Raw genomic sequence first — 26,493 nt, forward strand, 5'->3', positions numbered from 1 at the left:
AATAAAGTTAACATGTTGTTTTAATTGCACAGTGAATTCTGTAAAAACGGCGCGCAAAAAAACAATGGAGGAATCGCTGTTTTTTTCATTTTCTAACCCCACAAATATTTTTTTTTCGTTTCCTGGTATATTATATGGCAAAATAAACGGTGCTACGAAAAACTACAGTTTGTCAAGCAAAATCAAGCCCTCATACTACTATATCGACGGAAAAATTCAGAAGTTATGGATTTTGGAAGGTGGGGAGGAAAAAACGAAAATGAAAATATGAAAAAGGGCTGCGGCGGGAAGGGGTTAAATACACACTACAAACATTTTGACTTGGCGCCATCTACTACAGCAACGGATGTTGCGTAAGAGAGCGATACACAGTCTTACATGCTTATTTTGTACACTTTGTTCCCGAGAAATCCGGTAAGATGTCTTTATTTTCCTTGTAATTCATATTGTGGGACATCCTTCATGACTAAGTCTCTTCATTGATTGCATGTATATGTAACTTTACTTCATAGATTTTGAGATAATTTGTTTCAGCCATGTTTCTTGATATAGTGAGGATGTATATCACAGCTGTTGCAGTCAGTATACTATTATTGTATATCACCTAAGCATTATATAAATGCATTATGTAGCAAGAACATTGTTAATGTAATATGGTAAGATTTACCTGTATATGCTAGATCCTCGTTTTGCTTAAATATTCCTCATATTATACTTTATCTGTATTTTCAATTGACATTATGGATGTTGTTGTACTATTATATTCTTTTGTTTTTCTTTGTATAGAATTATCTGATGAGGGCCCATGTGGGCTGAAAACATTCATAGTAATAAGTGTATTGCAAAATAAAATATTGTTATTATTTCACTGCAAACTTGAGTGCTGAGTTCTTGTACATATCCTGTGGATATGTTATAAATGTCTCTCATGGGAAAACCCCTTTAAGGTCTAAAATAGGCTTGTCAATAAGGGGTTAACAAAAATATATGTTAGTAAAGTATACACCGCGTTCCAAATTATTCTGCAAATGTTATTTTTCGCTGATTTTCCTAAAGTGTCAATGCAAATGACAGTCAGTATAATCTTCAAGCCATCAACCGTTGGAGTATAATGCAAATTTTATTGAACAAATCTCCTAAATGATAACAGATTTTTTTTAGAAGTAAAAAACTCAAAATGCAGTTTCAAATTATTATGCACAACAGAGATCAAAACATGTTAAAGGTTGTAAAGAGAACTAAAATGGTAATTTGTTGAATTTGCAGCATCAGGAGGTCATATTTACAGAACTCAAAAGTTCTTTCAATCAAAAAAAAACTTAGCAGGCCAAGTTACATGTTAACATAGGACCCCTTCTTTGATATCACCTTCACAATTCTTGCATCCATTGAATTTGTGAGTATTTGGACAGTTTCTGCTTGAATATCTTTGCAGGATGTCAGAATAGCCTCCCAGAGCTTCTGTTTTGATGTGAACTGCCTCCCCCCTTCATAGATATTTTGCTTGAGGATGCTCTAAAGGTTCTCAATAGGGTTGAGGTCAGGGGAACATGGGGGCCACACCATGAGTTTCTCTCTTTTATGCCCATAGCAGCCAATGACACAGAGGTATTCTTTGCAGCATGAGATGGTGCATTCTCATGCATGAAGATAATTTTGCTACGGAAGGCACGGTTCTTCTTTTTGTACCACGGAAGAAAGTGGTCAGTCATAAACTCTACGTACTTTGCAGAGGTAATTTTCACACCGTCAGGAACCCTAAAGAGGTTTACCAACTCTCTCCCCATGATTCCAGCCCAAAACATGACCCCGCCACCTCCTTGCTGACGTTGCAGCCTTGTTGGGACATGGTGGCCATTCACCAACCATCCACTACTCCATCCATCTGGACCATCCAGGGTTGCACGGCACTCATCAGTAAACAACACGGTTTGAAAATTAGTCTTCATGTACTTCTGAGCCCACTGCAACCGTTTCTTCTTGTGAGCATTGTTTAGGGGTGGCCGAATAATAGCTTTATGCACACTTGCAAATCTCTGGAGGATCCTACACCTTGAGGTTCGCGGAACTCCAGAGGCACCAGCGGCTTCAAATACCTTTTTGCTGCTTTGCAATGGCATTTTAGCAGCTGCATTCCTAATCCTATTAATTTGTCTGCCAGAAACCTTCCTCATTATGCCTTTATCTGAACAAACCCGTCTGTGCTCTGAATCCACCACAAATCTTTTCACAGTACGATGATCACGCTTAAAGAGGCTCTGTCACCAGATTTTGCAACCCCTATCTGCTATTGCAGCAGATAGGCGCTGCAATGTAGATAAGAGTAACGTTTTTATTTTTAAAAAACGAGCATTTTTGGCCAAGTTATGACCATTTTTGTAGTTATGCAAATGAGGCTTGCAAAAGTCCAAGTGGGTGTGTTTAAAAGTAAAAGTCCAAGTGGGCGTGTATTATGTGCGTACATCGGGGCGTTTTTACTACTTTTACTAGCTGGGCTTCTGCCAGATCACGATGTGACGTCACTCACAGGTCCTGCATCGTGTCAGACGAGCGAGGACACATCGGCACCAGAGGCTACAGTTGATTCTGCTGCAGCATCAGCGTTTGCAGGTAAGTAGCTACATCGACTTACCTGCTAACGCCGATGCTGCTGCAACTGTGCAGGAAAAAACTTTGAAGGGGCCGTAGCACTAAACCAGTCCTGTTGTTCCTTTGGAATCCTTTCTCAGGATTGGTGGGGCTCTCAATAGTCGGACCTCAATAGATCAGAAAGTGTTTTTCATATTCTAGTAATATGCAATCACTTTCTAAGATGGGATAACTCCTTTTACTAAAATTGTGAAAAATATTAAGGGGTTAAGGTTGCTATGGATATAGATAAGTGCAAAATACTCATTCAATGTGATTTATTTTCTAATATTTTTGTTTAAATGATAAATAATGAAAATTTGTGGAACCTTATTTTCTGCTAAAGAGAGCCCTAGTGGCTGGGTTCACACAGAGTTTTTTGCAGGCGGAAATTCTGCTTCAAAATTCCGTTTGGAAGTTTGAGGCAGATTTTCCTCTCCCTGCAAGCCGATTTTCGCAGCGTTTTTCGCCCGCGGCCACTGAGCGCCTCGGGCATAAAACACCGCAAAATACACTTTCTCTGCCTCCCCTTGATGTCAATGGGAGGTCAGAGGCATAAACGCCCGAAGATAGGGCATGTCCCTTCTTTTTACCGCTCGCGGGAAAAAGACGCCTCCACCTCCCATTTAAATCAATGGGAGGCATTTTCGGGCCGTTTTTGACGAGTTTTGCGGCGCGGTTTCCGTGTCAAAAAACTCGTCAAAAAACTCAGTGTGAACATAGCCTGTAAGCTTTACTGCACATTAAGGGCGGGTTCACACATGGCGGAATTGCACTTAAATTCCGCTGCGGACACTCCGCAGCGTTAATCCGCAGCGGAGCCGTTTCTACATTGACTTTCACTTTAATTTAGCAGTGTTCGTTTACACGATGCGTACAATTCCGCTGCGGAGCATAGGCTGCGGAGCGGAATTTGGTGTCCGCAGCATGCTCTGTCTGTTGCGGAGCAGTGGCGGACTCATGGCGGAATTTCTCCATTGACTTCAATGGAGATTCAAAGTTCCGCAATGAAGTCCGCAGCTGTCATGCACATGTCATGTGTGCTGCGGATGCGTCTTGCTTTTTTTACTTGACATTTCTTCATTCTGGCTGGACCTATGTATTTCTAGGTCTACAGCCAGACTGAGGAAGTCAATGGGGCTCCCGTAATGACGGGAGCGTTGCTAGGAGACGTCTGTAAATAGTCACTGTCCAGGGTGCTGAAAGAGTTAAGCGATCGGCAGTAACTGTTTCTGCACCCGGGACAGTGACTACCGATCCCAATATACATGTATCTGTAAAAAAAAATGAAGTTCGTACTTACCGAGAACTCCCTGTTTCTGTCTCCAGTCCGGCCTCCCAGGATGACGTTTCAGTGTAAGTGACGGCTGCAGCCAATCACAGGCCAAGCACAGGCTGCAGCGGTCACATGGACTGCCGCGTCATCCAGGGAGGTCGGGCTGGATGCCGAAGGAGGGACGCGTCATAAAGACAACGGCCGGTAAGTATGAATTTCTTTTACTTTCACTAGGGAAAGTGCTGTCCCTTCTCTCTATCCTGCACTGATAGGGAGAAGGGAAGCACTTTTCCCGCAGTCCGCAGCAGCTAGTCCGCATCAATTTTCTGCACATTTTGTGCAGATCCGCAGCCGTAATCCGCAACCCGGATTAGGTGCGGCATTGATGCGGACAGTTGCGGAGGAATTCCGCCATGTGTGGTCATGCCCAAATGACATGAAACATATTTTAAACTACAGACAGTAAAAGAGGGACAGATGCAATGGAGCAACACATGACTGCAGGATCAGGCTACACATAGCATCTGTTTACAATGTACAACTAGGTAGACACATACATTTTTATTGGAGCTGTATAAAAAATTGAAGGATATTTTAATTGGCTATTTGCAAAGTTGTTTCATTTGTTGTTATGGATACATTGATGAAACATAAATAAATTAGTTGAAAAGGTGGTACTACTCTTTAAAATAAAGCTGTATAATTCATGATATGCTCATGGTCTCCTCATAATTAGAAAATAAATCTAATAAATTATAATAATATGAATTGTAACAAAGAATCAAGAAATGGTATGAGGATATTGACCCTGACAAACATAAATAAATAAATAAATAAATAAAATAACTATAGAACATGCAGGGGTAAGGTGTTTTAGACCTTACACCTCCAGGGATATAAGATGTTACTCTTTCTGAGACCACTATAGATAATGGATATGAATATTAACACCTTCATTACTCTAGACCCCCATGGATATTACAGAAATACTATTACTAACCTCAAGCAATATTTTGTAAAATTGCGTGATGTAGTATATTCAGAAAGTAGGCAAAGTGAGTATATTGAAAGTGGAAAAGGGAAGGAGAGACAAGTTGGGCAATAATGCATTTGGAAACCCCCTTCTAAAAGTCCTTACAATTTTGCATTACGGTGCTATAGGCACTCTGTGTGCCGCTGTATGGTGCTTCAGTGCAGCATGGTATTATGAAGGTGTTCTCTCTTAGAAACATTGCTTCTAGGAGAGAATACCTTCATAATACAACATCTGATGTCCATGCCCCAATTTTTTATTCACTGTTTTTACACAAATTTGTGACAACAAAAAACATTCTTTCCTTTCATATAAGATGTAAAGTATATGGAGGTACATTATGGGCCCATAGATTTCTATGGATGCCATATTATATATATGTACAACTGTCCTTGTATGGAGCCATAATACAAGATAACTAATGTGAATCACCCATTAAGTAGCAACATTCCATACATTACATGACCCAGTTTTAAAACTGCTACTTTTTAAAAAAAATTGTGATAACATCATATTATGTTAAGATTATATTACCTTGTCCGGAACTTGACGTTACAGCGCTCACTTTATACATAGCTACTTTATTGCATATAATTATCTCAATGGTAGGTCACGATGGCATGTAAAAAAGCTGATTCATGCCTTTTTAATGTCAAGTTACACTTTCTGATTAGCGAGGCTTACTGGCTCACTGCCTTAATTTATTACATGCTCCATCCTGATGCAACTCTGCTCATAATGGTCAATTTACCAGAAACCTAGGAATTATCATCTATCCTGTTTGCTGATCGTGCTCACTCACGGTGTATTCTGTCAGAGTCAGGATGTATAATGAAAACTTGATTTCCACTGTTTGATGTATTGTTTCATATATCAAGTCATGCTTGTCAATGGACTTTATGTATTCACAACTAATGATTAAATAAAGTATCTTACTCAGCACTAATGTCAAAATAAATAAAAGTAGGCAGGCACAACTATTTTTATGCATATGAACACCAAGTAAACCATATTACACATCATTTTTTATATGAAATTCAAGTCTGTAGAGAAATCTAAGACATAGTGTATATAGTAGTAGACCTCATACCTGTTCTTTCAATGTGATTTGCAGCTTTCATTTACAGTTTTATTGAAGTTCATTTCAGCCACTGTACAAATCTGCAGACACCATTGTCATGAAGTTATTTTATGTCACTTTTTCTGTTGTTACTGGAAACCTTTACGGCATTATCCTGTTATATGGCCAGAGTAAGAACTTTCCTATCAAAGTGACTAAGTAATGGCATAAAAATCTAATTGGTAAAGGTCCAACAACTGGGACCCTACCAATTCCGAGGAAAAAAATGCATGCTCCTCACTCCTAGAGGAGAAGAGTTCCAAAAATGTTGAAAATAAAAAAAAAGGTCACATATGCACCATCTTCAGATTAGAAAAGTTCTAGGGCTAAACTCACACCACATTTGGGCACAATGTTCTGCTAAATGTATTCCTCAGACAGTTGCATTTATCTAATTTGACTCCCATTGTACAAAAATTAAATGTACATTGCTCAGTGTACGTGTATTTCCTTTACATACAGTTATTTTAATAAGCGTAGTCAAGTACATTGTTCAATACATTCGAAAAGAGGTTTACCAGCCAAATGTTAGACGTATGTATTGTATATGTCCGGAGTATTTTCCAACATATAGGTATGTGGGCAACAGATTGAGCCACATAACCGAACTGAAGACTGGTCGACCATGGAGAAAACATGCAAAAATATATGTAAAGTATAGCCAGGTACACAATGTAATACCTATTTTCTTCACCAAATAAACTGTAGGACCTCTTCTGTTTTTTTTCTAAGTCAGGGTTAGGCTGGTGCTACACACACTTTTTTGTCATACAACAACTTCAGTAACAACTGTCAAAGACATGAGACTTAAAGAAGATCTGTCACCAGTTTAGTAATGCCCAATCTCCTAACTAATCTAATAGGCGCTGTCACGCTGATAATTCCAGTGAAAATTGTGTCCCAAAATGTTTATTATTTAAAAAATTCTGAGCTTTTTTCTAAATATGCTAATGAGGTTATATTATCCAAAGGGGCGGTAACGCTGCTATTTCTCTGTGGGTAGTGTTTGTATTGTCTGTATGACGCTGTAAAATCAGGGTCACACAGCTTCTCCGCTTCTCTGCACAGAGTGATCTCAACTTGAATCACGAGATCATGTTGTGTTTACACTTCTGGCCGCAGCTTCTTCAACACATTGCCTCAGCGCTCATCCAGGGACTGGGGCATCTACAGCAATCTAGTATAACTGGTAATATTATATTTTCCAAGAAAGATTTATATCCATGGATGGAGATTTCCTACAGCAACCTTACCAGGGAATCCACGCCTAACTTCACCTTGTATAGGATCAGCATCCTAAATTGCTTCTTCCATATTCCATTCCATCTATAGTTTTTGCAGCCAATGTCTGTCATACGGATTTCTTACAAATTTGACAGAAAACGAAGGACAAAAAGAATGTGCATATGAAACAGGCCTGCACCACAATTTTCATCTGGGTACAAAGTCTGGGTATCTTCTAAGTACATCTGCCTTAAAGGGGTTAGCCAGGAAAAAAAATATAAAAAAAAAAATGTCCCCCCAGCCTTGTTTTGCCTTCCCTAAAACCCCCTACTAACCTTCTAACCAGTTCCTGTTTGATCTCAATCATCACTGCTGCTCTTTCTATTTGTTTACATCCCTTTCTCCTGGTCCTGGCTGTTTCCTGTCTTATAATTCACCATACCCATGATCCTTTGCTGCATCTGAGGAGACAGCTTATACCCCCTTCCTCCACAGCATCTCAGCTATTTGCATACTGCCACGCCCCACTATGTTCACAGGTCATTCCCTGCTGTAATTACAGTCACCCAGTAATAATCACACAGGGGTGATGGGGGTTATAAACAGGGGTGATGGGGGTTATATACAGGGATAATGGAAGTTATATACAGGGATGATGCTGATTATATACAGGGATGATGGAGGTTATATACAGGAATGTTGAGGGTAATACACAGGGATGTTAGGGTTATACACACGGATGATCTGGGTACAAAGTCTGGGTATCTTCTAAGTACATCTGTCTTAAAGGGGTTGGCCAGGAAAAAAATATTTTTTTAAAAAGTGTCCCCCCAGCCTTGGTTTTCCTTCCCTAAAACCCCCTACTAACCTTCTAACCAGTTCCTGTTTGATCTCAATCGTCAATGCTGCTCTTTCTTTTTGTTTACATCCCTTGCTCCTGGTCCTGGCTGTTTCCTGTCTTATAATTCACCATACCCATGATCCCTTGCTGCATCTGAGGAGACAGCTTATACCCCCCTTCCTCCACAGCATCTCAGCTATTTGCATACTGCCACGTCCCTCTATGTTCATAGGTCATTCCCTGCTCTAATTACAGTCACCCAGTAATAATCACACAGGGGTGATGGGGGTTATATACAGGGATAATGGAAGTTATATACAGGGATGATGCTGATTATATACAGGGATGATGGAGGTTATATACAGGGATGTTGAGGGTAATACACACGGATGTTAGGGTTTTACACACGGATGATGGGGTTATAAACAGGGATGATGATGTGATACACAGGGATGATGGGGGTTATACACAGGTATGATAAAACTCCATCATACCTGTATACAACCTGTATTCAACCTCCATTATCCCTGTGTATTACATTATCATCCCTGTATAACCTCGAACATCCCTGTGTATTACCTCATCATCCCTGTTTATAACCCCCACCCCCTGTGTATTACCTCATCATCCCTGTATGTAACCCCGATCATCCCTGCGTATTACCTCATCATCTCTGAATATAACCCCCATCGCCTTTTGAATTACTTCATCATCCCTGTATGTGACCCGATCATCCCTGTGTATTACCTCATCATCCCTGTGTATAACCCCCATTATCCCTGTTTAATACCCCATCATCCCTGTATATAACCTCCATCAACCCTGTGTATTACCTCACCATCCCTGTATATAACCACCATCATCCCTGTGTATTACCCCATTATATAACCCCCATCATCCCTGTGTATTACCTCATCATCCCTGTACATAACACCCATCATCCCTGTGTATTACTTCATCATCCCTGTAAATAACCCCCATCATCCCTGTGTATAACCCCCAACATTACCACACATTACCTCACGGCCACTGGGGGGAGGGTGTGGGGCGCGGGCGATGAGAAGAGAGGGGCGGGCAGTGTGGGATTTACGAGAGAGGGGAGGAGGGGGCGTGTACTAGCAGAGATAATGTTCCTTGTCTTTGCTCAGCCAGCACTTCCGGTAGAGCAGAGACACGGCACGTCATCAACTAGGTTTACAGGCAGTGGGCCAGGCGGACGTTTCTTAAGCTCTTCAGAGCTGCGGCCTCTGGTCCCACTGCCTGTAAACCTAGTGGATTACGCACCGTGCATCAGCTCTGCCAGAAGTGCTACCTGAGCAAAGACACGGAACGTCAGAGGAAGTGAAAAATTTACTCTGGGTGCGGTCACGTGACCGTATATTAGAAGTAAGTAACGCCACAAGATATAAACAGACATTATATTAGGAAGTTAATTGTACATGTCACATTAAGTTAAAATAGAAATAAAATGTATTTCTAGACAACCCCTTTAACACCACCTATTACAATCTAGTGCCTCAAATCTTTAAAGAGGCTCTGTCACCACATTATAATTATGCTAATTACTTTCTTAATGCCCAACTGGGCGTTTTTTTTAATCTATTGACCAAGTGGGCGTTGTAAAGAGAAGTGTATGGTGCTGAACAATCAGCCCCACTTCTCTCCATTCATGTCCATTTGTACTCAGCACAGCGTGATCTCGCTGTGCTGTCACATACACCCATATTAACTTTACTGAAGTGTCTTGAGAGTGAATAGACATCACCTCCAGCAAGGATGCGATGTCTATTCACACTCCCGACACTAAAGTTTGTGTAGGACTTAATCGCTGCACAGCGTGATCTCGCTGTGCTGTCATTCATAGCGCGATCTCGCGAGATCACGCTGTGCAGCTATTAAGTCCACGCTGGGCTGGAACAATGAGAAGTATATGATGCTGATTGGTCAGCGTCATACACTCCTCTGTATAATGCCAGTTGATCATTAAGAAACTAATTAGCATAAATCTAAAATTGCTTATAACTTGGTCAAAAATGATTGTTTTTCAAAATAAAAACCACTGTTGTTATATACATTACAGTGCCGATCAGATTATGTAGGAGATAGGGCATTTATAATCTGGTGACAGAGCCTCTTTAACCTTTAAAAAGTAAAATAAGGTGGCTTCAAGAAAAGCTTACAATTCCTTTAACTATTCATTTTCTTACACATAGGAGTTCTGTTCATTATGGCTGAGAGATGGCTTTCATGCTATTTCTAGGGCATACAACAGGAAATTTAAACTGATTGCAGCTGCTCAGCTTTCCAGAGTCTTTTATTCATTCAAATCTTTTCACTGAACTGAGGGCTGTTTATGTATAGAATCTTCTATTATGAGCTTGCTAATAAAAGGACTGGCCACTTAATATTCTGTGGTTGTTTCAGTATCGCTGGTGTGACCCAAATTCGCATGTTGCAATTTCACTAGTAAGGATGGCTTGCATTTATCATTGGCTGCACTAATCTAAATTTAGCCTTTTTATATGTGTATATATCATTGCTAGTTGAAATAAAATAAAATCACATGTATATTTATTAGGCCCCTATATTATTTCAATAGCAATAGTGCTACTCATTTTTTTTATTTTTTTTAAAGTGTCTATAGTAGTTTTCATTTTCTATTCCTATTAAAGGGTTTATCCACTATTTATTTTTTAATTTCTTTATTTATAAAATAAGAAATCATAAAGTTTTCCAATATACATGTATTTTAAATTCTGTTCACATACCTTTGTTAGAAAGTGTAGTTGCCTTTGACTAAAAAAATATAAATGGTATAGCCCACAAATTACTCTCTATTAATGCATCCATAGGATAATGGGATAGACTTAATATGGTGTCAGTCATGTGACCACCGCCCACACATCGAATGACCACTGGCATTCAGGTAATACTGTCTAGTAAAATAACAGGTGAATAATAGGTAATTGTTGAGCAGAACTTATAAAGTATTTCTAACTACAGCAATATCTCATCTGTGACGATCATCTCTTACATTCTTCTCCCTGTCTCCTCTGTTTGTTGTGTGTGTGTGTGTGTGTGTGTTTTTTTTTTTTTAACAGTTAACTCTAGTAACAACATGACATCATCACCTAGAGACAAGCAGTTATTTTATAAATTATCTAGAAACAAGCTTGCCACCCGGCGGGTATTCTAGCAAAGGGATCTCCTCCACTCATCCTTGGAAGGGGTTAGGTGTGTATTTATTGTATTACTCTTATTAGGTACTATGGGTGCATCATACTGCGTGGGGGGCAGCTATGGGGAATTACACTGTGTGGGGGCATTATACTGTGTGGGGCAGCTAAAGGGGCATTATACTGTGTGGGGGCAGCTATGGAAGCATTATACTGTGTGGGGAAGCACTATAGGGGCATTATCCGATTTGGAGGCAGCTACCGGGGCATTATACTGTGTGGGGGCAGCTTAGAGGGCATTATACTGTGAGGGGGCTGCTATGGGGGCATTATCCTGTGTGGAGGCCACTATGTGGGCATTATACTGTATGTGGGGCAGCTATAGAAGTATTATACTGTGTGGAGCACTATGGGGCATTATACTGTGTGAGGGGCACTACTGGGACATGATATTATGTGGAAGGCAATATACTGTGTGTGGGGCACCACTGGGACATGATACTATGTGGAAGGCATTATAGTGTGTGGGGGGGGGGCACTATGGGTGCATTATACTGTGTGTGGGGCAGCTATGGGGGCATTACACTGTGTAAAGAAGGAAGCATAATTATTTAATAAAATATAATACAAAGTCTTTCATATTTACCTGTACTATTCATTTATAAAAAGTTGTTTTATAACTGGAGGTAGGCTTTAAGTGTGAAATCATGCTGCATATTAATCCTCGCCCCCAGCCATGCCCCCTTTTTCCTGGCCGGTATTTTTTTTTTGTGCAGTAGTCAAGCCTATCTAGAGATAGTGACTAGACACACAGTGAAGCTGTTGTTCATTATTATTCCTCCATTGTCTGTTTCATTTAGTTCATGGATGTTTCCTCCTTGTTGTCCCAGCACATGTATATCATGTAACCCTGTTTCTAACTGAATGCTAGGGGTCATATGGTGTGTGTGTGTGTGTGTGTGTGTGTGTGTGTGTGTGTGTGTGTGTGTGTGTGTGTGTGTGTGTAGAAGGGGGTCACATGAATAAATGTAAAAAAAAATTAATACTGAACTACCCCCTTAACCCTTCCTGCAAATGGGAGTTACTGTATGTCCTTTTTAGCGGTGCGTTCCCGCAAATGTGCGTACAGTAACGTCCTGAGGATGAAGCGATCACAGGAGTTGTGCTTGCTTCATCTTCAGCGGGTATCGGCTGTAATATAGAGCCGACATCCCAATGCTATGGCGTCGATCACAGTTCTCTCCGATTGCCGTTGTTTAACCCCGTAAATGCCATAGCAACAGCGGAATTTAAGTGATTGACACAGAGGGAGGGGGCTCCCTCTGTACCACATTGGCCCCCACCAATAAAAACTACAGTTTGTCACGCCAAAAAACAAGCCCTCACTGCGCTCCACAGACAAAAAAAATAAAAAAGTTATGGCTCTCAGGATATGGTGACACTAAAACATTATTTTATTTAGTAAAAAGTGTTTTTTTTGTGTAAAAGTAGTAAAACATTTAAAAACGATATAAATTTGGAATTGCCGTAATCGTATCAAATCGCAGAATAAAGTAAACATGTTGTGTATACGGCACAGAAAACACCGTTAAAAATTTATAACAAAAACAGAATTTCTGTGAGAGAATTTCTGTGAGAGAATTTCTGTGAGAGAATTTCTGTTTTTTGGTCTCCTCATCTCCCAAAAAATTGAATAAAAACTGATCAAAAAATCGAATGTACCCTAAAATGATACTAATAAAAACTACAGCTTGTCCCATGAAAATCAAGCACTCACACAACTCGTCAACGGAAAATTAAAAAGTTATGACTCTCGGAACGCAATAATGCAAAACGACGGCCCAGACTAATTTATATGTGCAGCAGTTCTTCACCTAAAACCCCACGTCATCATTTTCTATCCCCCAGCTGGTAGACCCTGTAAATGCAGTGGAAACTATGACATTTTGTGGTCTTATGCTACATATAGGGCTAGTGAAGAAGTCAAAGTTTAGGCAATGCTGGAGTGCGGATATTTTGTACAATACCACAGACACCCTTTAGAAGTGCGACTCCTGCCCCCAAATAACTGGCCTGTGCATAAAGGATTGGTTCAAATCGTATGTCAATATCCATGAATAATTAATTGTATTATTCATTTACCCCATTATTACATCATCCTATTATGACCTGATGCACTCCGCCCAGCTTACATATACCCTGATTTACTCCGCCCAGCTTACATATACCCTGATATACTCCACACAGCTTACATAAACCCTGATGTACTCCACCCAGCTTACATATACGCTGATGTACTCCTCACAGCTTACATACACCCTGATATACTCCACACAGTTTACATATACCCTGATGTACTCCTCACAGTTTACATATGCCATGATGTACTCCTCACAGTTTACATATACCCTGATGTACTCATCACAGCTTACTTATACACTGATGTACTCCTCACGGCTTAAATTTAGCCTGATGTACTCTGCCCAGCTTACATATACCCTGATGTACTCCGCACAGCTTACATATACCCTGATGTAGACCTCACAGCTTACATATACCCTGATGTACTCCCCACAGATTACATATACCCTGATTACTCCCCACAGTTTACATATACCCTGATTACTCCTCACATATTACATATACCTTGATGTACTCCTCACAGCTTACTTATACACTGATGTACTCCTCACGGCTTAAATTTAGCCTGATGTACTCCGCACAGCTTACATATGCCCTGATGTACTCCGCACAGCTCATATATACCCCGATGCACTCTGCACAGTTTATATATACCCTGATGTACTCCTCACAGCTTACATATACCCTGATGTACTCCTCACATATTATGTATACCCTGATATACTCCACACAGCTTACATATACCGTGATGTACTCCGCACAGATTACATTTGCCCCATATATAAACTGAAACACCAGTAAAACACTAAATTAACCTACTACCAAGCTAAATCTGTGCTCCAAAAGCCAAAAAATGGTCCTTCTGAGCCTGACAGTGTTTATGACCATGTATGGGGTATTACTGTACTCTGGAGATCCCACTTAACAATTTATGGGGTGTGTGTGTCTAAAGTGGCACAAGCTGGGAACAACATATTGGGCACTGAAATAGCATATCACTGGAAAAATGGCAATTTTCAATCTGCAACAGCTATTGTGTACTAATTTCTGCGAAACATGTGGGGTCAAAATGCTCATTACACCTCATGATAACTTCCTTAAAGGGGTGTAGTATCCCAAATAGGGTCACTTCTCGGGGGTTTCTACTGTACTCGTACCTTAGCGCAATGCAACATGGTGTTAAAACACAATTTTGTAAAATCTACACTCCAAAAACGAAATTGTGTTTTTTCCCTTTAGACCCTTGCGGTGTGTACAAATAGCAGTTTACAACCACATATGGGGTATTTCCTTACTTAGGAGAAATTGTGTAACAAATTTAGTTTTTTTTCTTCTCTTGTATTGCTTATGGAAATGAAAAATTATGCGCTAAATCTACATATTATTGGAAAGAAAAAATAATTTTCATGGCCCAAGTCTAATAAAATCTATAAAACTCCTGAGGGATCAAAATGCTCACTACACCTCTAATTTAATTATTTGAGGGGTATAGTCTCTAAAATGGGATCACACCTGGGGAATTTCTACTGTACTGGTACTTAAGGGGCTCTGCAAATGCGTCATGGCCCCCAGAAACCAATTCAGCAAAATCTAAATGGCGCTCCTTCATTTCTGAGCCCTGCCGTGGGTCCAAACAGCAGTTTATTACCACATATGGGGTATTGCCATAATCAGGAGAAATTGCTTTTGAAATGCTGATGTGCTTTCTCTCCTTTATACCTTGTAAAATTTTGAAAATTCTATGTTTTTTCAGAAAAAAAGTAGATTTTCATCTTCACATATTAATTCCAATAAATTCAGCAAAAAACCTGTGGTGTCAAAATGCTAACTATACAACTAGTACAATTCCTTGAGGGATGTATTTTCCAAAATGGGTTAACTTTTGGAGGGTTTCCATTGTTTTGGTCCCTCCAGTGCATTGCAAACGTGACATGGCATGGAAAACCATTCCAGCAAAATCTGTGCTCCAAAATCCAAATGGCGCTCCTTCCTTTCTGAGCCCTGCCCTAGGTCTAAACAGCAGTTTATTACCACATATGGGGTATTGCTGTAATCTGGAGAAATTGTTTTACAAATGTTGGTGTGTTGTTTCTCCTTTATTCCTTGCAAAAAGGACTATTGTGGGGCAAAATGCTAACTATACCCCTAGATAAATTCACTGAGAGGTGTAGTTTACAAAATGGGGTACATTTTAGGGGTTTCAACTATTTTAGCATCCCAATACCTCTTCAAACCTGACATGGTAAAATATATTCTAATAAAAAGGAGGCTCCAAAATCCAGTAGGTGCTCTTTTGCTTCTGAGGCCTGTGTTTGAGTCCATTAGCCCACTTGGGCCACATGTGGGATATTTCTAAAAACTGCAGAATCCAGGCAATAAATATTGAGTTGCATTTCTCTGGTAAATTTCACCTCTACTTTGCTTCAATTCCTTTGAAACACCTAAAGGGTTAAAACACTTTCTGAATGCTGTTTTGAATGCTTTAAGCGGTGGCGTTTTCAAAATGGAGTGTTTCATGGGGGTTTCTAATATATGGGCCCCTCAAAGCCACTTCAGAACTGAATTCGTCCCTGAAAATATAGACTTTTGAAATTTTCTTGAAAATGTGAGAAATTGCTGCTAAAGTTCTAAGCCTTGTAATGTCCTAGAAAAATAAAAGGGCGTTCAAAAAACGATGCCAACATAAAGTAGACATATTAAATATGTGAAATAGTAACTATTTTGTATGGTATTACTATCTTTTTTGTAAGCATAAGCAATGAATTTATCGACTAAATGTTTCCACTAACATAAAGTACAATATCTCACGAGAAAACAAAGCTTGGATAGGTAAAAGCATTCCAGAGTTATTACCCCATCATGTGACACATGTCCGAATTGAAAAAAATGGGGCTGGTCCTGAAGGCCAAAATGAGCTGGTTTTGAAGAGGTTAAGGACTATTAATATTTGTGTCCTATATAGTTACAATAATAGTAGGGGAAGTATGGAGCGGGCTCACGGTCTGAGCCCGCTCCATACAACGTGTGTTTTCGGGTGTATGTTATAGCAGACACTTTACTTGATAGAAGACTGTCAGAAACACAACATACTGCAATACATTATTGCTGTATATGGTGCTAGCGATCCACCAATCACAGGTTCAAGTCCCCTAGGGGGCTAGTAAACAAAGTAAAAATGAGTTAAATATATATTTTTTTAAATGTACAAAAATATAATAATAAAAGTTAATTGGTATGGCCGCGTCCGTAAAAGTCTAAACTATTACAATATAATATTATTTAATATTCAAAAAAAGAGAAGGAAGAAATGGGGCTGCCATTGCCTAATTCAGACACAGCGATATACCTGCATGGAGATTACTGTCGTATAATCATATATGGCGTCGGCTCATCAACAAGTACAGCACCTTGAATATTTGAGATAAAAAGTAGACAAATCAAGGCACTCATTGATGATGGCAAAAAAATTATTTATTTCATGATCATGGTCTGTTTGATGTGGAGCAAGCCTACGGCTGTTTCGCGCTGTCACATGCTTTTTCAAGGCCCTGAGGGTCGTAATCGTATTGATCCGGAAAAAATAAAGTTAAAGGAGCAGTGTCACGAAAAAAATATTTTTTAGACCAATTTGCTTTTAGTGTTTTATTAAACATTTTTTTATTTATTTGTGTGTTTATGTTTTACTTTTTTTTATTTTTTCACTTTTTCTTGTCCATGGGGGCTGCCATTTTTTTTTCCATCTCTGTATGTGTCGATTAACGACACATACAGACATGGAATACGGCACACACAGTCCCATAGTGAATGCGAACGGGGCCCGTTCCATCCACTATGCTGTACGCCGTATGTGTGGGAACGGCGCATGCGCCGCTCCCACACAGTCCAAATAGAACTGTGCGACGTCCGGCACCATTTTCTTGTGGACCGGAAGTCGCGGCCGGACAGTAAGATTAATACTTCCGGTCGCGGCTTCCGGACTTGTGCACTTGGAGCGCAGGTAGCAGACGGAGCGGATGGACCGGAGGAAGCGGCGGCGGCAGGAGCAGGTAAGTTAGGTCTGTGTATGTACGTGTTTTACTGTGTGTTTACTACTGTATGTTAACCTACTACACTGTGTGTTAGCTCAAAAAATGGCGACACACAGTGTAGGAGGTTTGACCGTTCAATCCCCTCATTTCTCCCGGCACTAGCCAGGATAAAGGAGGGGGGATTCTGAGAGCTCACTAGAGCGAGTGAGTTTTCTCAAATTTTGCAGCATAAAGCAATGTGGTTGCTTTACCACATGCAATGCTGCAATTTTGGGAATTGCTCCATCTAGTGACCAGCGCTGGGAAATATTATAAATTAGAATCTAATTTATAATATTTCCTGACTCGTGAAAAAAATAAAAAAGTTAGAACAATGTTTAATCACCTATACACTAACTGTTTAACTAAAAAAAAAAAAAAATGTTTCTAGCGACACATTCCCTTTAACATGGTGTTTTAATTCAACGGTGAACACCGTTAAAACAAAGCGCAAAAATGGCGGAATCGCTGTTATTTTCATTTCCCACCCCACAAATAATTTTTTTCCTGTTTCCTAGTACATTATATGGCAAAATAAATAGTGCCATGAAAAACTAAATCTCGTCCCGCAAAAATAAAGCCCTCATAGGGCTATATCCATTGTCTTTTGAAATATGACGATATTCAATATGAAACTTTGTAAATACATGACAAATAATGAATTTATTTTTAAAATGGATGAGAATTATGTACATTAATGTATGTAATCATTAAAGAAATTTAATGACGGAGAAGACAAGCCCTGGTCATTAACATCATGTTTTACAGAAAGCTTTTTTTTTTTGCTCTTTATATATATTTTTTTCGTGTTACATGATGTTTCCATCATAAATCAATGAAAATACATTAACTATATTTAATAAAAAGCCGCTTTGATATTTATACGCAGCATTAACTGTGACTCTTTCTAACTTTTAAAGAACTTGCTTGTGTTTTTCTACTTTAAATCAAAATGCAAACAACAAATGAGTAATTTTCTTTTATGTTTTTGCCTATAACCTCTAATCTCTATAGCTGAATTTATGGACTAGACGTATAAAAATGATACAAGTGAGAAATAAATATTGAAAAGGTGCTTGAACTCACACAGTCGAATAGACTTCCATGCAATTGAAGTGTAAACAAAATCTGTATGAAGAAAACAAATTACTTTCTTTTATGCTTGTATTTATAATGTGTTTATATTTATTTCAGTATGAGTACTTATGTTTGGCAACACTTACAAGCCGAGCTAAAACCAATCAGCGATTGACTACTGACATTGTAGAATAAGCATTTGTTCACTTGTGTAACAACTCTAAACCGATACTGTTCCCAAACAATATAATTTGTATTCTTGCCTGATAATTGGCTTTGAAGTTGTTTTACACTACATAATGACAATGCACGCCTCTTTATATATATATATATATATATATATATATATATATATATATATATATATATATATATATATATATATATATATATATATATATATATATATATATGAAATATATTGGTTTTATGATGTCTAGCACACAAATTACATGACTTGGGTAAGCCAATTCACTGGCTTTCACACCATGTCTAAAACTCTGTTTTGCTTAAAATATTGTTAGTAAAACCCCCACATCAGCGGGATTCTGGCCACATCAGCTTCAATAAAGCTACATATAATTTACAAAATGTTGCTATGATTAATACCCGACAGTGAAAAAACTTTAAATACACAGGATCTTAAAGGGATTTTCCCACCAGGGACATTTATGACATATCCACAGGATATGTCATAAATGTCAGATAGATGTGGGTCCCTCTAGAATGGGGCCCCCTAAACCCCGTTCTGCTGCTCTGTGTTGCGGCTGAAGCAGGTGAATTCCGACCATAAAGAAGGAAACAGCGTAGCTCGCTGAGCTACGCTGTTTCCGTAACTACCATAGAACTGAATAGTAGTTACGGAAAAAGCTTGCATGCTATGCTGCTTCCGTAACTGCCATTCACTACTATGGGACTTACAGAAACAGCGTAACTCAGCGAGCTACGCTGTTTTCATAACTCCTGACCATAAAGTCAGGAGGCAGCGAGAGCAGAAGAAGGAAGAACAGGGTTTAGGGGGCCCTGTTCTAGAGATAGGTGCGGGTCCCAGAGGTGGAACCCACATCTTTCTGACATTTATAACATATCCTGTGGATATGTCATAAATGTCCCTGTTGCGAAAACCCCTTTAATACAAATAAAAGCCGACCATTGTTATACAAAAAAGTGACAATCATACTCTTTAGATATACTTTTTAACTAAACAAGTCTAGCCCAGCTTATGTGCTCAGAGAAGACAACTTGAAATAATATTGACTTAAAGTGGTATCTCCCAAAATTACCCCTTTCATTAAGGAGCTGCCTGTCTTACTCCTGACACCCCCAACAAACTGCTTCTTAGGGTCGTGGCCAGCCAGGCATTTATTATACAGATGAATGTCCGTTCATGTAATACATGGATGGCAAGACCATCAGGATGGGAGCTGCTCTCACTGAGCGACTCTTCGTTCTGTCTCATAGACAGGATTCTGAGCAGGGGACACCCTTTATGACATTATTATGAATGTCATAGGGCATGAGACAACCCCTTTTAGATGCCACTATGTCACCTAGAGACTCATAACTAATGTTGGTAGACCCATGTAACACTTCTGGGATTCACAAATACATGCTCAAATATATTTGCTGTAACCCGGGGAATACACAGAAATCATAGAACCCCATCGTTCAGAATGGGCTCTACTCTCCGCCACTGGAAGTTTAATTGATTACTTTATAATTAAAGTTAATGTCCACTGTAATTTACAGAACCGATAAAAACACAGGGACATATACAAAACCACCGAAAAAGGCCATACTTACAAATGGACGCAGCCAGGTCAGAAATGCTGATGAAAGGGCGAGCAGGTGTTTTAAATAATAATAGCCACTCCCACTGGTCTTGAGGGGAGTGGTGTGTGGTGCATGGGATGTGTAGTAAGAAATAATAAATGAATAGTGTGTGTGCAAGTGTAATACTATAAGTGAAATATAGGGGGCAGTAATAAATGAAGTGCCTCAATAGAAATAAATGGATAATGGGGTGCAAGTGAGTGAAACATGGAGGGATAGTGTGTACGTCATGAGGCACAACGTGTATAGCCAGGTAGAAGCCTATTTGTGACGCCTTGATAATTCATAGAGCGGGCTACCCTGCTTGCTATGCCAAACAACAACACACCATGCTCTCCCAGCATCAAAGACCCGGCTGTGTCCAAGAGAAGCGAATATACATAATAATGAATAATACCTGGGGTATTGGTAATCATTTTGGCCAAAAGGACGCAAGCTCGCAATCCACGACAAGGATCCCCAGACTTGCGAGTCCCTAACTCCTAAACTGGAACAGAACGTTCCTGATACACAAACAGAACCGATAAAAACACAGGGACATATACAAAACCACCGAAAAAGGCCATACTTACAAATGGACGCAGCCAGGTCAGAAATGCTGATGAAAGGGCGAGCAGGTGTTTTAAATAATAATAGCCACTCCCACTGGTCTTGAGGGGAGTGGTGTGTGGTGCATGGGATGTGTAGTAAGAAATAATAAATGAATAGTGTGTGTGCAAGTGTAATACTATAAGTGAAATATAGGGGGCAGTAATAAATGAAGTGCCTCAATAGAAATAAATGGATAATGGGGTGCAAGTGAGTGAAACATGGAGGGATAGTGTGTACGTCATGAGGCACAACGTGTATAGCCAGGTAGAAGCCTATTTGTGACGCCTTGATAATTCATAGAGCGGGCTACCCTGCTTGCTATGCCAAACAACAACACACCATGCTCTCCCAGCATCAAAGACCCGGCTGTGTCCAAGAGAAGCGAATATACATAATAATGAATAATACCTGGGGTATTGGTAATCATTTTGGCCAAAAGGACGCAAGCTCGCAATCCACGACAAGGATCCCCAGACTTGCGAGTCCCTAACTCCTAAACTGGAACAGAACGTTCCTGATACACAAACAGAACCGATAAAAACACAGGGACATATACAAAACCACCGAAAAAGGCCATACTTACAAATGGACGCAGCCAGGTCAGAAATGCTGATGAAAGGGCGAGCAGGTGTTTTAAATAATAATAGCCACTCCCACTGGTCTTGAGGGGAGTGGTGTGTGGTGCATGGGATGTGTAGTAAGAAATAATAAATGAATAGTGTGTGTGCAAGTGTAATACTATAAGTGAAATATAGGGGGCAGTAATAAATGAAGTGCCTCAATAGAAATAAATGGATAATGGGGTGCAAGTGAGTGAAACATGGAGGGATAGTGTGTACGTCATGAGGCACAACGTGTATAGCCAGGTAGAAGCCTATTTGTGACGCCTTGATAATTCATAGAGCGGGCTACCCTGCTTGCTATGCCAAACAACAACACACCATGCTCTCCCAGCATCAAAGACCCGGCTGTGTCCAAGAGAAGCGAATATACATAATAATGAATAATACCTGGGGTATTGGTAATCATTTTGGCCAAAAGGACGCAAGCTCGCAATCCACGACAAGGATCCCCAGACTTGCGAGTCCCTAACTCCTAAACTGGAACAGAACGTTCCTGATACACAAACAGAACCGATAAAAACACAGGGACATATACAAAACCACCGAAAAAGGCCATACTTACAAATGGACGCAGCCAGGTCAGAAATGCTGATGAAAGGGCGAGCAGGTGTTTTAAATAATAATAGCCACTCCCACTGGTCTTGAGGGGAGTGGTGTGTGGTGCATGGGATGTGTAGTAAGAAATAATAAATGAATAGTGTGTGTGCAAGTGTAATACTATAAGTGAAATATAGGGGGCAGTAATAAATGAAGTGCCTCAATAGAAATAAATGGATAATGGGGTGCAAGTGAGTGAAACATGGAGGGATAGTGTGTACGTCATGAGGCACAACGTGTATAGCCAGGTAGAAGCCTATTTGTGACGCCTTGATAATTCATAGAGCGGGCTACCCTGCTTGCTATGCCAAACAACAACACACCATGCTCTCCCAGCATCAAAGACCCGGCTGTGTCCAAGAGAAGCGAATATACATAATAATGAATAATACCTGGGGTATTGGTAATCATTTTGGCCAAAAGGACGCAAGCTCGCAATCCACGACAAGGATCCCCAGACTTGCGAGTCCCTAACTCCTAAACTGGAACAGAACGTTCCTGATACACAAACAGAACCGATAAAAACACAGGGACATATACAAAACCACCGAAAAAGGCCATACTTACAAATGGACGCAGCCAGGTCAGAAATGCTGATGAAAGGGCGAGCAGGTGTTTTAAATAATAATAGCCACTCCCACTGGTCTTGAGGGGAGTGGTGTGTGGTGCATGGGATGTGTAGTAAGAAATAATAAATGAATAGTGTGTGTGCAAGTGTAATACTATAAGTGAAATATAGGGGGCAGTAATAAATGAAGTGCCTCAATAGAAATAAATGGATAATGGGGTGCAAGTGAGTGAAACATGGAGGGATAGTGTGTACGTCATGAGGCACAACGTGTATAGCCAGGTAGAAGCCTATTTGTGACGCCTTGATAATTCATAGAGCGGGCTACCCTGCTTGCTATGCCAAACAACAACACACCATGCTCTCCCAGCATCAAAGACCCGGCTGTGTCCAAGAGAAGCGAATATACATAATAATGAATAATACCTGGGGTATTGGTAATCATTTTGGCCAAAAGGACGCAAGCTCGCAATCCACGACAAGGATCCCCAGACTTGCGAGTCCCTAACTCCTAAACTGGAACAGAACGTTCCTGATACACAAACAGAACCGATAAAAACACAGGGACATATACAAAACCACCGAAAAAGGCCATACTTACAAATGGACGCAGCCAGGTCAGAAATGCTGATGAAAGGGCGAGCAGGTGTTTTAAATAATAATAGCCACTCCCACTGGTCTTGAGGGGAGTGGTGTGTGGTGCATGGGATGTGTAGTAAGAAATAATAAATGAATAGTGTGTGTGCAAGTGTAATACTATAAGTGAAATATAGGGGGCAGTAATAAATGAAGTGCCTCAATAGAAATAAATGGATAATGGGGTGCAAGTGAGTGAAACATGGAGGGATAGTGTGTACGTCATGAGGCACAACGTGTATAGCCAGGTAGAAGCCTATTTGTGACGCCTTGATAATTCATAGAGCGGGCTACCCTGCTTGCTATGCCAAACAACAACACACCATGCTCTCCCAGCATCAAAGACCCGGCTGTGTCCAAGAGAAGCGAATATACATAATAATGAATAATACCTGGGGTATTGGTAATCATTTTGGCCAAAAGGACGCAAGCTCGCAATCCACGACAAGGATCCCCAGACTTGCGAGTCCCTAACTCCTAAACTGGAACAGAACGTTCCTGATACACAAACAGAACCGATAAAAACACAGGGACATATACAAAACCACCGAAAAAGGCCATACTTACAAATGGACGCAGCCAGGTCAGAAATGCTGATGAAAGGGCGAGCAGGTGTTTTAAATAATAATAGCCACTCCCACTGGTCTTGAGGGGAGTGGTGTGTGGTGCATGGGATGTGTAGTAAGAAATAATAAATGAATAGTGTGTGTGCAAGTGTAATACTATAAGTGAAATATAGGGGGCAGTAATAAATGAAGTGCCTCAATAGAAATAAATGGATAATGGGGTGCAAGTGAGTGAAACATGGAGGGATAGTGTGTACGTCATGAGGCACAACGTGTATAGCCAGGTAGAAGCCTATTTGTGACGCCTTGATAATTCATAGAGCGGGCTACCCTGCTTGCTATGCCAAACAACAACACACCATGCTCTCCCAGCATCAAAGACCCGGCTGTGTCCAAGAGAAGCGAATATACATAATAATGAATAATACCTGGGGTATTGGTAATCATTTTGGCCAAAAGGACGCAAGCTCGCAATCCACGACAAGGATCCCCAGACTTGCGAGTCCCTAACTCCTAAACTGGAACAGAACGTTCCTGATACACAAACAGAACCGATAAAAACACAGGGACATATACAAAACCACCGAAAAAGGCCATACTTACAAATGGACGCAGCCAGGTCAGAAATGCTGATGAAAGGGCGAGCAGGTGTTTTAAATAATAATAGCCACTCCCACTGGTCTTGAGGGGAGTGGTGTGTGGTGCATGGGATGTGTAGTAAGAAATAATAAATGAATAGTGTGTGTGCAAGTGTAATACTATAAGTGAAATATAGGGGGCAGTAATAAATGAAGTGCCTCAATAGAAATAAATGGATAATGGGGTGCAAGTGAGTGAAACATGGAGGGATAGTGTGTACGTCATGAGGCACAACGTGTATAGCCAGGTAGAAGCCTATTTGTGACGCCTTGATAATTCATAGAGCGGGCTACCCTGCTTGCTATGCCAAACAACAACACACCATGCTCTCCCAGCATCAAAGACCCGGCTGTGTCCAAGAGAAGCGAATATACATAATAATGAATAATACCTGGGGTATTGGTAATCATTTTGGCCAAAAGGACGCAAGCTCGCAATCCACGACAAGGATCCCCAGACTTGCGAGTCCCTAACTCCTAAACTGGAACAGAACGTTCCTGATACACAAACAGAACCGATAAAAACACAGGGACATATACAAAACCACCGAAAAAGGCCATACTTACAAATGGACGCAGCCAGGTCAGAAATGCTGATGAAAGGGCGAGCAGGTGTTTTAAATAATAATAGCCACTCCCACTGGTCTTGAGGGGAGTGGTGTGTGGTGCATGGGATGTGTAGTAAGAAATAATAAATGAATAGTGTGTGTGCAAGTGTAATACTATAAGTGAAATATAGGGGGCAGTAATAAATGAAGTGCCTCAATAGAAATAAATGGATAATGGGGTGCAAGTGAGTGAAACATGGAGGGATAGTGTGTACGTCATGAGGCACAACGTGTATAGCCAGGTAGAAGCCTATTTGTGACGCCTTGATAATTCATAGAGCGGGCTACCCTGCTTGCTATGCCAAACAACAACACACCATGCTCTCCCAGCATCAAAGACCCGGCTGTGTCCAAGAGAAGCGAATATACATAATAATGAATAATACCTGGGGTATTGGTAATCATTTTGGCCAAAAGGACGCAAGCTCGCAATCCACGACAAGGATCCCCAGACTTGCGAGTCCCTAACTCCTAAACTGGAACAGAACGTTCCTGATACACAAACAGAACAGGTATTATTCATTATTATGTATATTCGCTTCTCTTGGACACAGCCGGGTCTTTGATGCTGGGAGAGCATGGTGTGTTGTTGTTTGGCATAGCAAGCAGGGTAGCCCGCTCTATGAATTATCAAGGCGTCACAAATAGGCTTCTACCTGGCTATACACGTTGTGCCTCATGACGTACACACTATCCCTCCATGTTTCACTCACTTGCACCCCATTATCCATTTATTTCTATTGAGGCACTTCATTTATTACTGCCCCCTATATTTCACTTATAGTATTACACTTGCACACACACTATTCATTTATTATTTCTTACTACACATCCCATGCACCACACACCACTCCCCTCAAGACCAGTGGGAGTGGCTATTATTATTTAAAACACCTGCTCGCCCTTTCATCAGCATTTCTGACCTGGCTGCGTCCATTTGTAAGTATGGCCTTTTTCGGTGGTTTTGTATATGTCCCTGTGTTTTTATCGGTTCTGTTTGTGTATCAGGAACGTTCTGTTCCAGTTTAGGAGTTAGGGACTCGCAAGTCTGGGGATCCTTGTCGTGGATTGCGAGCTTGCGTCCTTTTGGCCAAAATGATTACCAATACCCCAGGTATTATTCATTATTATGTATATTCGCTTCTCTTGGACACAGCCGGGTCTTTGATGCTGGGAGAGCATGGTGTGTTGTTGTTTGGCATAGCAAGCAGGGTAGCCCGCTCTATGAATTATCAAGGCGTCACAAATA

This window comes from Rhinoderma darwinii, chromosome 2 (assembly GCF_050947455.1).
Source record: "Rhinoderma darwinii isolate aRhiDar2 chromosome 2, aRhiDar2.hap1, whole genome shotgun sequence".
Taxonomy (NCBI): domain Eukaryota; kingdom Metazoa; phylum Chordata; class Amphibia; order Anura; family Rhinodermatidae; genus Rhinoderma; species Rhinoderma darwinii.